The sequence below is a fragment of the Gossypium hirsutum genome, chromosome A05, assembly GCF_007990345.1.
Source record: "Gossypium hirsutum isolate 1008001.06 chromosome A05, Gossypium_hirsutum_v2.1, whole genome shotgun sequence".
NCBI lineage: Eukaryota > Viridiplantae > Streptophyta > Magnoliopsida > Malvales > Malvaceae > Gossypium > Gossypium hirsutum.
Window position 1 is genome coordinate 105,650,167 of NC_053428.1, and position 13,087 is coordinate 105,663,253.

At 27.2% G+C, this 13,087-nt stretch overlaps 1 long non-coding RNA gene across 1 annotated transcript; it reads right to left on the reverse strand.

The window, feature by feature from the left end:
* Positions 1-11,807: 11,807 nt before the first annotated feature.
* On the reverse strand, positions 11,808-12,688 carry LOC107937157 (uncharacterized). The gene is made up of 2 exons (XR_001694597.2): positions 12,552-12,688; positions 11,808-12,223 (listed from the first exon to the last, which is right to left on the reverse strand). It is a non-coding gene; the product is annotated as an uncharacterized lncRNA (long non-coding RNA).
* Positions 12,689-13,087: the final 399 nt, after the last annotated feature.

Consider the following 13,087-nt stretch of genomic DNA (forward strand, 5'->3'; position numbering starts at 1 on the left):
CTTCTGCTCTGTTTACTTTTGTTTGGAATTTATTTTCCCATAAATTTTACCTCCATTAATTTCACATAATTTTACTTCTATACAAATATTCTCCCAAAAAAATCTCAACATTTTTAGGATATGTCTTTTTATTTCTTTTTCTTATTTTTTTATAATTTTGTTTCTTTTTATGTTTAAAAATAATGTGAACAATTAAGGGCTAATTTAGTGATGCTATAGAAAAGTACTTTTGAGAAGTACTTTGTTTAAGAATTGAGTGTTTAGCACTACTGTCAAACAGTATTTTTGAAAAATAAAATATTTATTTTAGACATATTATTATTAAGTAACAAATGTATATTTAAATAATATTTAAATTAGTTAATATTATTATATTTTAGTAAGAATATAAAAAAATATTATAATTTGTTGTTAATATTTTAATATATGAAATATAAATTTTAAATATTTTTAAGTAATAAATATTAATTATTTATAAAATTTAATTAGAATTTATAAACTAAATTTTTAATATTTAAATATAACTATTAAATATTTGTAATTAGATATTAACATATTTGTATTATTTTTATAAATATATTCTTTATTTTTACTTAATGATTTTAACACATTTGTAATTAAACATCAAGATAAAAAAAAGAAGAAGGTGAAAAAATAATTAAAGCGCTTTTGGGAGAGGAAAAACTAAAAAATTTAACTTTTTATTTTCAGAAGTGTTTTTCAAAAAAACTTCTGGAAAACCAAAAAATTTAACTAAAAGCGGCTTATTTAGCACAACTTTTCTTCCAAAAGTACTTTTTTTAAGAACTACTAAACAAGCCTTAAGTGGGTTTGAATGTGCTGGAACGCATTATCTTTCTATTTATAGATTATAAACATTATATAAAAAAGAGTAGATATTATTAAAACTTATAATGAGATTGTTTAAAAAAACAGTATCGATTAAAATTAAAATATTAACATTTTTATATTATGAGACATTTATGTTTAAATATTTATAAATATAATTTTAGGTATTTTATTATTTATAAATAAGAGTTTTAATTTTGGTAAAATAATTTGATAAAAAATTATTTCATAAGAAAAGCTATCATATTTATAAATAAGAATTGCAATTTTATTAAGAAAATTATTAAATTAATTTATATAATAAAATTAAAACTTTATATATAATTATTTTATATTTAAATTATTTTTTCCATTAACAAAAAAATAAAAAAATATATTACTTTTTTTTCAAATAGTAAATTTTAATTATTTGTATAATAAATAATTTTATATTTTAGTTTTATAAATAATATATTGTATAATATAATATTATATATTGTCTACAAATTTTTGTCATCAATTTATTGAATGTTTTTTACAAATGATTTAGTAATGATTAGAATTTTTTATTAGCACTATATTTTAATTATCAAAATAATTGATATATTATAATATGTTAATTACTTATTATTTTGAATAATGTTGTTTTACATTAATCATATGAAAATTATATTGTACGTTGAATGTGTTAAAAATGTATTAACTGTGATTTCAATTATTATTAGTATTACTATATTAAAAATTTTAAATAAACTAATAAAATATTTGTTGAACCCGAAGTTTAATTTTTATATATTTTCCGAGTTTAGCTTAATGAGATAATTTATTATTTTTAAACTCAATACAACAAGCTATTTAAGTAGATTTAAATCACTCACCTTTAAGATTTCACCTTGAAATTTTAAGTCGTAAATCAAGTAATAAACTTGTTTACACTCTCAATGTTTTCTCAATAATAAATTCCTCAATGAACAGATAAATGCTATCAACTCTCAATATAAAATCTATACAAATATCTTAAAATATATAAAAATTGAGAAAACCAAAAAACTAATTTGAATAGATGTATTTGATTTAGTTTGGGTTTTGTACAATTCGATTTTTTGTTGGGTTGATGTTATTACTTGAATCATACAATTTAATTCAAGTTCCATTTTTTCACATAAAATTCGTTTTATTCAAATCAAATCAAATGGAAAAATAAATTTATGTTTAAAGGAATTATCCTAATAAAATAATAGATTGACCATTTCAATGTCTATATAGACTAAATCATTTAATTATTATTATTATTAAATTAGATACTCATGAAAATATTTCATAAAAAAAAGTTATGAAAGTGTAGTTATATATAGAGAAAGTAGATTATTTCTTAAATAAAATAATTATAATTATAAGTATAATTTTAATTTTAAAAAAATATTTTATAAATTTTTATAATATTTTATTTATAAAAGAAACATTTATTTATAAATGATCAATTATAGATATTTGATTAGTTATGAATTTAATCAATTATATGACATATTATATTTTTTATTGGAAGGTGTGGTCCGTTGGACATAGATCTAATTTTTCAATTTTTTTTATTCCTTAAAGTTTGTTTTGCGCTTTCTTGGTGTTATCAAGATGCCACTGTGTTGAGATATCTTATCTCTTTCTCTAGGAAAATAGATATTACCTGAAAAAAATTTCAATTCAATCCTTTTTTTTCTCTCCTTTCAAACCAATCCGCCCACTTAGTGTAACGACCCGAAAATTTACGGTTATCGGAAAGTATATTTTCGGGTCTTCATTTTCGTAAAATGAATTCGTAAATATTTATTAAAAATATTTACGAAGTTAGTTGTGTGGTTAATTCGGTTTTGATTAGTTGAATTTATCTAAATTAAGAGTAATTAGGTATAAGGACTAAATTGTCAATATGACAAAAATTGAATTATAGAATAAAGAAAAGTGAAGGGACTAAATTAAAAATTAAACCATAACAAGTGTATGGTAATAAATGAATACATATGTACTAATAATATACACATGTATAAAAAATAATAAATAAGTATTACTTAGTATTCAAGTATAAATATATATTATATTATATTATATTATATTATATTATATTATATTATATTATATTATATTATATTATAATAGTTTAATAATAAAATAAACAAATAAAGTAAATAAAGAAACAAAAAGAATGAAAAAGAAACAGAATTGAAAACGAAACAGAGAAGGAGAAAGGAGAAAGAAAGAGAAAAGGAAAAGTTAGGGTTTTGAGGTTTGAAGTTTAATTGGTAAGTCAATTTAACTCATTTTCTTGTAATTTTGATGTTTTTAGAATCCTAGAACAAAATACTACTTGATTTATGTTGAAATTTTAGAAGTTTGTAAATTTTTAGATGTTGATTATGTTGAATAAATTTAAAGTGCCAGGGAATAAATTGATAGAATTTCAAGTTAGAAGTGAAAAGGAGATTGAATTGTAAAATAAATAATAAGTTTTGAGTAATAGGGACTAAATTGAGAGAATTTTGAAATTAGGTTTATGATGAAATTTGACAGTTGAAATTAGTTTAAAGTGGGATTTGAATGAAAATACGAAATTAATTTTAAATAAAATAAAGTTAGTTTTGATTAGGGACTAAATTATAGATATGAGTAAAGATTGAGTATAAATTAAAATATTCAATATGAAATTGTAGTGTATTGATAAATTTTAATTATTTCGATTTCCGTAGCTAACATTGAGCCGGAAACCTCACTAGAAAAGGAAAAGACAAAGTCAACGAGGATTAGCTTGGAAATTACGATTTGTATTTCTATAATCTGAATTTAATATTTAATTGTTGAATTTATTAATTAATGTGTATGGTAAGTAAAATGAGGTAAGTAATTAATATTATAGAATTGAATTGAATATAATTGAATTCTATGAGCAAATGTAAATAGTTGAATTGAAATTGTGAGAATTTGTGATTGGTATGGATTTTGATTGAAATTGAATTGAGAAATTGAAATTGAAACCCTATTAACTGTATCGGGCTGAGTTAGATATAGTTGGCATGCCATAGGATTGGAAGTGTTCAGGGACACTTCGACTTCAAGTCGATGAGACACTGGGTGTCAAACTATTTCTTCGAATAAATTCGATGAGGTACTGGGTACCAATTTACTTCGGCATGACGGATGAGACACTGGGTGTCAATCTATTACTTCGAATTATCCGTGTATCCGCCAAAGTCTGAGTCATGTTAATAGGGGTAAATAAATAAATTGGCAATATGAATGATATTGAATGATTTTGAACATGAATTGGATTGAGATATTGAATTGAGTTATGAAATTGAAATGTATGAACCAATAGGTTCATGAAATGGTTATTGATATGTGAAATGATATGTGCATCCTATTGAGAAAAGTTACTTGAATATCAATTATAAGATTGAAATAGTAGGAGATGAGAATTGAAAGTGTTATGAATGATGTGTTATGAAATTGATTATTTGTTGAATGACTTTTGTTATGTGTGTTTAGATATACAAATATTGAAAATTCTTGTTTAATAAGTATTCGGATTATAGAAATACCACTGAGTTTATACTCAGCATACGGTTTGTTTCCGTGCGCAGGTTAGGTCAAAGTCAGATCGTTGAATCAACATCCAAAGCTGATCTCGAACTCAAAAACGTAGTGAAGTATATTTCTTTTGGTAATGGCATGTACCTAGGATATTATACATATGTCATTTTGAGAAGTGTTTGTAAATTATATATTAAGATGATATAGGTTGGTTATATATGTATAAATTTATATATGTTATGTTGAGTTTATAAATGGTATATTTTGGTTGAAGTATGAATGAATTTAATGCAACTTTTAGGTAGATATTTGATATAAAGTTTGAATTGGTTAAATGAAGATAAATGAATTGAGTTAGTAAGTATTTGTAAAATATCTATGTTAGTACATTGGTTAGGCCATTAGGTTGATTATTTGACATGTTTTAGATGTATTTGAATGTGTTTTGGATTGATTGAAAGATTGGTAATTGAGTTGCTTGCTATATAAGTTTGCAGGGTGTGGTAAACTTGATGAAAAAGGCTCATTTTGAGTCCACACGGCCTGGCACATAGGCGTGTGACCGGACTGTGTGAGACACACGGCTTACACATGGGCATGTGGTTAGGCCATGTGTCCCCTGCATCTTAAAAATTTAAAACAGAATGCTTAGGTATTACCACACGGGCATGTGTCTCAGCTGTGTTAGGCACATGGCTTAGCACATGGGCGTGTGACTTGGCCATGTGAGGTAAGTCAGGGGGTTACAAGGTTAGGACATGGCCTGAAGCATGGGCATGTCATAGGGACACACGAGCTTGTCTCTTGACCACACGAGCGTGTGAGCCTTACACCTAGGAAAAATTTTGAAATTTTACGAAAAATTCTCTAAGTTTTCGATTAAGTCCCCATTTGTTTTTAACACTTATTTTGGGCCTCGAGGGCCTATAAAAGGGAGTATATGATTAATTTATGAAGTGTATGTTAATTGAATTGTGTAATGTTTGTATTTGTTCTGAAAAGTCCTGTAATGCTCTGTAACCCTGTTCTGGCGACGGATAAGGGTTATGGGTGTTACACTTAGCTTTTAGTATTTAAAGTGATCTAGGTATCTACTCCAATGATACTATTTTTCCGTACCATTTGGAAGAAGATTTAGATAAAATATGCACTTCTATGGGAATGAAAAAAAATCAATCTACTTTCATTTGGTATTTTGGGTTAACCTTTTTTACTCTTCGATACCGAATCACATCCTTCTTTTTGATGATTGAATGCGCCCCTACAGTTCCATATTTAGTAATTACTACACTCTTTCTTCTGTATCAAAGATCGTCAACAAAAGCAAGAATACTTTTTTCTAAGAAAAATAACATTTATGGGTATTTCCATTGAGATACCGAAATGGGAATACAACATTAGTTCTTTCTCTTGGTCTTGAATAAATTGAAATTGACTAATAAATCTATTTCTTGTTTTCTTTGTCAATAAATCAACATTCTCATGGAGAATAGCAGAATATATGAAATCACAATGCCCAATACCTGTGATTCGATTCAATTTTGAATAATCGTAAATCCAATCTTCTTTTTTATCAGAAAAATCTGAACTAAACCGAATTACAATTATTAGTTTCAGATATTTCGGTTTTTATTCAATATAATTTTGGTTTCAAAAGTTAAAAATTGAATGGAATGGTTCGTTTCACTTTTTGTCCAAAAATCGAATCGAATTAAACCAAATATACCCCTAGTGAGAAGAAAGTGAGATTTTGGTTAAAATATGTTGTTAGTCCTTATACTTTGACAAAATTTGAGATTTAGTCCTTGTACTTAAAAAGTTAAAAATTTAAGTACTCCCGCTTTTTTCATTCAAAAATCTTAGTTCAATCATTAAAATGGTAAATATTTGCTATTAAAATTTGTCCAACTTAGAATTGTAATTAGGTTGTCTTCATATAATATAACAAATGTTTGATAGAAAATAAATATGTTAAATTATCAAATTTTGACAGAAACTAATAATAACAATAATGATTAGATTAAAATTTTTAAATTGAAACAATACGAGATTAAATTCTTAACTTTTAAAAGTGTAGGGACTAAATCTTAAATTCTATCACTTTAGATGACTTTAAACTTTGGGTATCACAAACATTTAGACCCTACAAGATTAAACGCAGCAGTTTGTAATTATATGGCATAAGTCCCTCAACTGCTGCCTCTTTTCATTGGCACTTAAAACCTTTGACAAGCCTTGGTTCTGTCTTAAAAGGCCTCTTGACATATGATCCACTTCCTTTTCCTTAATTCATTTGGTCATATCTTGTGTTAATGGCATAATCTTTTTAAAGTAAATTTTATTAATTTATTTTATAAATAAGATTATATAATTCAAGAAAAAATAATAATAAACACTTATAGTAAGCGGTGAAAGACAAACTCCATTAATAAAACAAAAACTTCAACCTCGACATCAATAAAACATCATGACATGTTGACAAATAACCTAAATTGAATAGATGAGCCATGTTTATCACATAGATGTAAGAAATTTACCTACAATGAACCTCATGTAATGGTCTGATAATCAAGAGTGTTAACTGCATTAAGTGTGACCTGAGTTCGAGTCGAGCTAATTGCGTTTGTTGTTTGGACTTTACCCTATTATTATAATTAAAAAATTCTCAAAATTAGCTAACAAAAAGTTTCTCATTTTCTAATTATTAAAGAAATGAAAGCAACAACTACCCTCAATAGCACGGATGCAAAACTCAAGTTGCTCCATAAATTTTACATGATCCACTTTTAACACCAAATTTTAAAATTTATTAATTTTAATTTTTATAAAATTTTTATGTATTTTTAGATTTTCTTTTATATATACACCATATATATATATATTAATATTGATTTTTTTCACTAATTTAATATTTTTTAATGTGTTATTGAAAAAGGACAATTATCACGTGTGTTTAATATTTGTAATATAATTTATTTGCTTATTTGCTTATTTCAATTTTCTTTTACTCATGAGTTAAACTATTTTTTATTTTAGTTTCATGCATATTTCATATGTGTTGTTGTTATTTTTAGTTTCAAAACTTTTGTTTCATTATTTATAGTATATTATTTTTAAATACATATCTGTGTTTTAAATTCATAATTTTCATACACATACATGTATGATAGGAGTTCTAGTATATATTATTGCCGATATATATCATTTATATGTATATTTTAAAAATTTATATGTATTAAAGTTATGGTAATGAATAAATTATAAATATATATTTCATAATATTAATATAAAAATAAACTATTAACAAAAGAAGCAAACGGAGAGGAGTAATGTATATATACGAAGGTGGTGAATGTTTTCGGTATCTATATAAAGTTACGAATGCAATCCTATACCGCTCTCTAATTGATACTTGCAAGTAGACCTATGTATAGTCGGGTTGGGTTCGAAAAAAAATGAAAGAATTTGAATAAAATTATAAGTCTAAAAAATGAATTTGGACAAAAAAATAAGACCCGTTTAAAAAAATGATTGAGTCTCAGGTAAGACTTTTTTGACTTGAGTCCAGCTCACCCGAATTTGCAAAAATAAAAAAAAATATTTTTTTTGCTTTTTTTACTGTTTTGCTGCTATTTTCTTATTTTTTTTCACTATTTTGCTACCATTTTACTATTATATTGTTACTGTTTTGTTGTTATTATATAACTTTTGTTTTATTGTTAACTTTGTTACTATTTTAGAGGCATTTGCTTGTTAAGTTGTATATATTTAAAAAAATATTTTTAATTTATTGGGAAACATTTATTTTATTTTAATGCCTTTAATATTTTTGATGTATTATATATATATTAAAAATTATATAAAAATAATATAAAAAATTTAATACAGTCAAACCTGAATTTTAACATTTTTATTCGGGTCAGACTTTGGTAAAATTTTAGATTTTTTTCAGGCCTCGCAAAGGAGTCTAAGATTTTGGTTGGGTCCGACCTAACCCATGGACATATCTAGTCAACAAACTTACAATGGAATTTTGAACATAATTTCAGTATACATTAACTATTTGATTGACATATGTTTGAAGAATTGTTTTTTTAGCTTTTTAATACAAATTAAAATATGTTAATTTGAGTTCGATAACTAAAGTTATAACTATTTTACAAAAGCACGTGTAAGTAAATTTTTTAAATCAATTTATTCAGGTTATAATCTTTAATTTTTTATTCCTTTATTTTTATTCTAATTATTTAATTTTGAATTTTACGGATTTAAACCAAACTTTCTCTTCCTTTTTTTTTTCTCCGTTTTGGATTTTATACATCAAATTACCCTCCTTAGTTTCACGGCATTTTCAACTTCAACCTTCTTCCCTTTGTAGAACCAACATGAACCCTTTTCTTTTCAGCCTCCATTTCTTTTCTTGAAAATTTCTCCTGAACCAAATTAAATAAAATAAAAAGCACATGTAAATCAATTTTTTTGATCGATTTTACCTGATTACTTGTTAAGAGAAATTAACTCATACGAGAGAAGTCTTCAAAGAGTTACCAGTTCAAAGTTGACAAACCTTTCAACGAATAGCATCGTTGCCCACAAATGCCTTATATGTTGTAGGGCACAAGTTCAACCCTACTAAGCACAAATGCTAACATTTCTTTGGTAAATGGCCATGCGCTATGTGCCACACATGATATACTTCTTCAAGCATCCAATGAGGGACTTCCATTTTGTTGAACCGATTGTCTCTTTAGGCAACCTCAGATATTCAAACTCTCAATAAAGCCGAAAAATAAAACTCATCCAAAAACAAATATTAAACATGTTGAAGGACTCATCGACTTCAAACGAAAAACACTTCAAAGATTTCTTTAAAAAAAATAAATTTTTTTTTATCAATTTAACCCCCAACAACCATATGATAAATCAAATCCAATATTGTTTAAATTGCACTTAGTTTAACATTAACGAAAACCGATTCGCTTTATTATATTCATACTCAAAGTGGATTGCAATTCACATGCAACACCAATGATCTCAGTCAAAAGTAGGAAGCAATTAATAGGGAGTTCAACTGATCAAGGGTTTGGATTTAACCCCATTTAAGCGCCGTAAAAGTTATATACTTATAATCCACGTCTCTGGAGAGGTCTCGCCTAAAATGGTAACTGCATATAAATTACCCTAGCTTAAAGTTGATGATGATCAGTACCATAGTTTCACCCAACATGACCCAGTAATTACTAATGCCAGCTGAAATTCTAAGTAGGAGAATTTACTCCTTATTCTATGGATAAATATATATTATAAAAATTTTCAACAAATTAATTTTTAAATATATACTTTTATGAATTCTGTTTAATTAAAATAATCGAGGTTAAAGTTTAAAAAGTTTGTGTTAGTTCGAACAGTTATAGAGAAAAAAGTTAAGTTTAGGAAGAAATGACAAGGGAATGAACACTCCTTCACTACCGAAAGTAAAACAGTAAACAAATAGAAGATACAAGAGTTGTTTACGTAATTCGGTTTTCCTATGTTTGCGGAGCCTAACTTAGTGACAAATATTTATTATCTTCAACACTTGCAACAAGTGATCCTAACACACACCCGCGACAATTTTCTTCACATTGAAGAATGATACTCTCACCACTACAGTCACCCATTGAATACACTCATATAATAAAGTTCCTCAAAAGAAAAGATTATCTGCTTAATTCTCTTAATACAATAACGTATACAAGTTTCTCAATTATATAAAATATTTTGAAACTTGTTAACATAAGAAGATTTATACCAATCCCTATTAAGCAACAATAGAATAAGTTGAATATAATATAATAATAAAGTACAAGGTAAACATGGGCTCTTGGTAGCTAAGCAATCAGTGTTTCAATTCAATCCAATATCCATGATTCAAAGGGATTAAATAGGATGATCTAATTCAATTGAATCTCTAAATTATATGTTTCCCAAAGTGATTTGATCTTCAATAACGGGTTATATATCATCCACATAATCAACTTAACACATAACTACCGTTCCATAAATTGTCAACACCTTAAATATGAAAATTATATTAAATAACTCTAATAATCAGAGAGTGGACACTCCCTTGATACTCAATTATCAATTTCATATTTTTTAACAGTTTGACTTAAAAAATATCACTTGTGTGACACAGAGAATATAAATTATATTTATATTTAAATATATGTGATAAGTAATGTAAGGTTTTTTATATTTTTTCAAAAATCAAATTATGATATCAAATTAAAATCTTAAATTAATCTAACTTTAAATTTCTAGTTGGCAATAATGATTTGAAATTTTTTGAATAAAAAAATTATTTATAATTTTGAGTTGCAATTTTTGGATAAATTCTTTTATTCTTCTCTTCAAAGTATCTTTGATCCATGAGTCGTTTAAACTTTGACATTTTATAGATGTAGTTCATTTTAATGGTTATTGAAACTTGATCTCAAAATTTGGTTTGGAGAGTTGTTTTGTTTAAATTATTTGATATTGATCCAAAGATCACCTAGAATTGATCTTGGGTTAATGTTGTCCACTACAGGATTGTGTACTTCATCTTCTTTGTGTTGATGCAACTGGATTGAGAAAAGCTTTCATCCAAAGGTCTTTAAAGATTGAACTTGGATGGATAACTCCGCTTCAAGATTCTTCTAAGCTTGATCTTGATAACAAGTTTAGCCTTTTTTTTTTTTTGGCTGGTTGAACAGGAGTGGAGAGCAAATTTATTCAAAAGTAACGCATCATTTGTTAAAATCTTTTCAAGTTCTTCAAAGGTTTCTTAGGATTTTGGAGAAAAATTTTTGTTCTTATCTTTAGATAACTTGTGGAACTTTTAGCTTTTGAAATGGTTTTCAAAGGCTTGGAAGTGATCCCTTTTATAATGCAAAGAGAGTTGCGTAGAATATAACTTTTTCATTTGAGTGTTTTGCAAAGATTAAATTCTTTTATTTATTATTTATCTTATTAATTTAGATTAATTAGAGATAAAATAATATTTAAAATGTAATATATTTTTATGAAAGAGTTCTGAATGGATTTATTTTATTGGATTATCTCTTATTATTTAATTTAAATAGAGATAAATAATGATGACACGTGATGAATTTTGATTGTTCCAAATATTCTTATGCTACAAATTTTGAAACTTATTTTACTTCCGATGTCAAATAATGTTTTTTTTCATCTTTCAATTCTGTTGACAAGATTTGCAAGGTTCAAAGGGAGCCACCAAGATTTTTTTATTTAGTATTTGGATTGACCTTGGTAATGAAACATGTTGCAGATGTACTTTCCTTTTTGAAGGATTAAGCCATGACACAATTCAATTATTGGATGTGTAGTTTAACTCTTACTTAGGAGTGATACAATGGTTTAAGCTCATACTTAGGAGTCTTATTTATTGGATGAGCAATTTAAGCTCGTGCTTAGTAGTATCTGTTGTAGGTCAATTTTGGGCCCGTTTATAATCAAACTCGAATGGCCCAATAACCCTATCCAACCCATTACAATTAAACCCAATAAAACCCAACCAAACAAATACAAATAGCCAAGCCCACTAAACTTTAACCATAAAACCCAAAACAAAACAACCCATCAGCCCAATAACATCAACAATAACCCAAACCCTAAACCCAATTCCCAACAGCCCAAACACAAACCCTAAATCTAACCCTAGCCCCTTAGCTTGTTGGCGCCGCAACCACCCTCTGACTGTCTGCCACCTACCCACTGCAACACCATCCCCTGGTGCCACCTGTCCCATAGTCACCTCCACTGCTCTCTGCACCTGCAAGGAATTAAAAAGAAAGGACAACAAACATAAAATAATAAAAGGCAAAGCATTTGTAAAAGGCTATAAAAGCCATCAAAAGACGGTGTAATGAAAGAGGAATTTTGGATGAATGAAAACAACAGATTCGGCCATTTTAAGCAATAGATCTCAAATATCAAAGACAAATCTAAACACCAAAGCAGTGAATATCAGAATATAAGAACCAGAATCGGAGAAATAGGATCTGACGTTCTGTCTTTTAAGTTTTAAGTTTTTTTTTTCTTTTTTTACACAAGCAAATATAGACATATATATAAACCACAAAAAAAGGAGGAAAAATTACCTTTTTAAGGTTCTGGCCACCGTGGACGGTGGCCGGCGGCGACAGAGTTACGACGGCGCTCGGTGGCCCTCCTGGCCGGCTTCTGGGTTTCCCCAGAGAGAAAAAACTCCCCTCCCCCTTTGTTTTTTTTTTAAAACCTGGATGAAATGAAAATTTTTAAAGAATTTTTTACTTTTAAAGGCCTTCAAAACGACGTCATTTTGGGGTTGACCTTCAACACCCAAAACGGCATCGTTTTGCCATAGCCTGACCCGATCCGATCCGCTCTGGCCTAGGATTCGAGTGTTTTTTAACGGAAGGGCTAATTTCGCTTTTAGCCCTTCCGCTTTTTTGATATTTCGCAATTAAGTTTTTATGGTTTTTTAATTTGGCCCCATAATTTTTTGCGGTTTTCAACTTGGTCCCCACTGATACGCTGCGTTTGGATGGGAAGGAGTAATTGTTGTTTTGGTCCTCCTAGGTTACGCGCGTGTTGCAATTTGATCCTTTTTCTTTATTTCCTTTTAAATTTGCTCCAAAACTTTGTTATTAGTTCA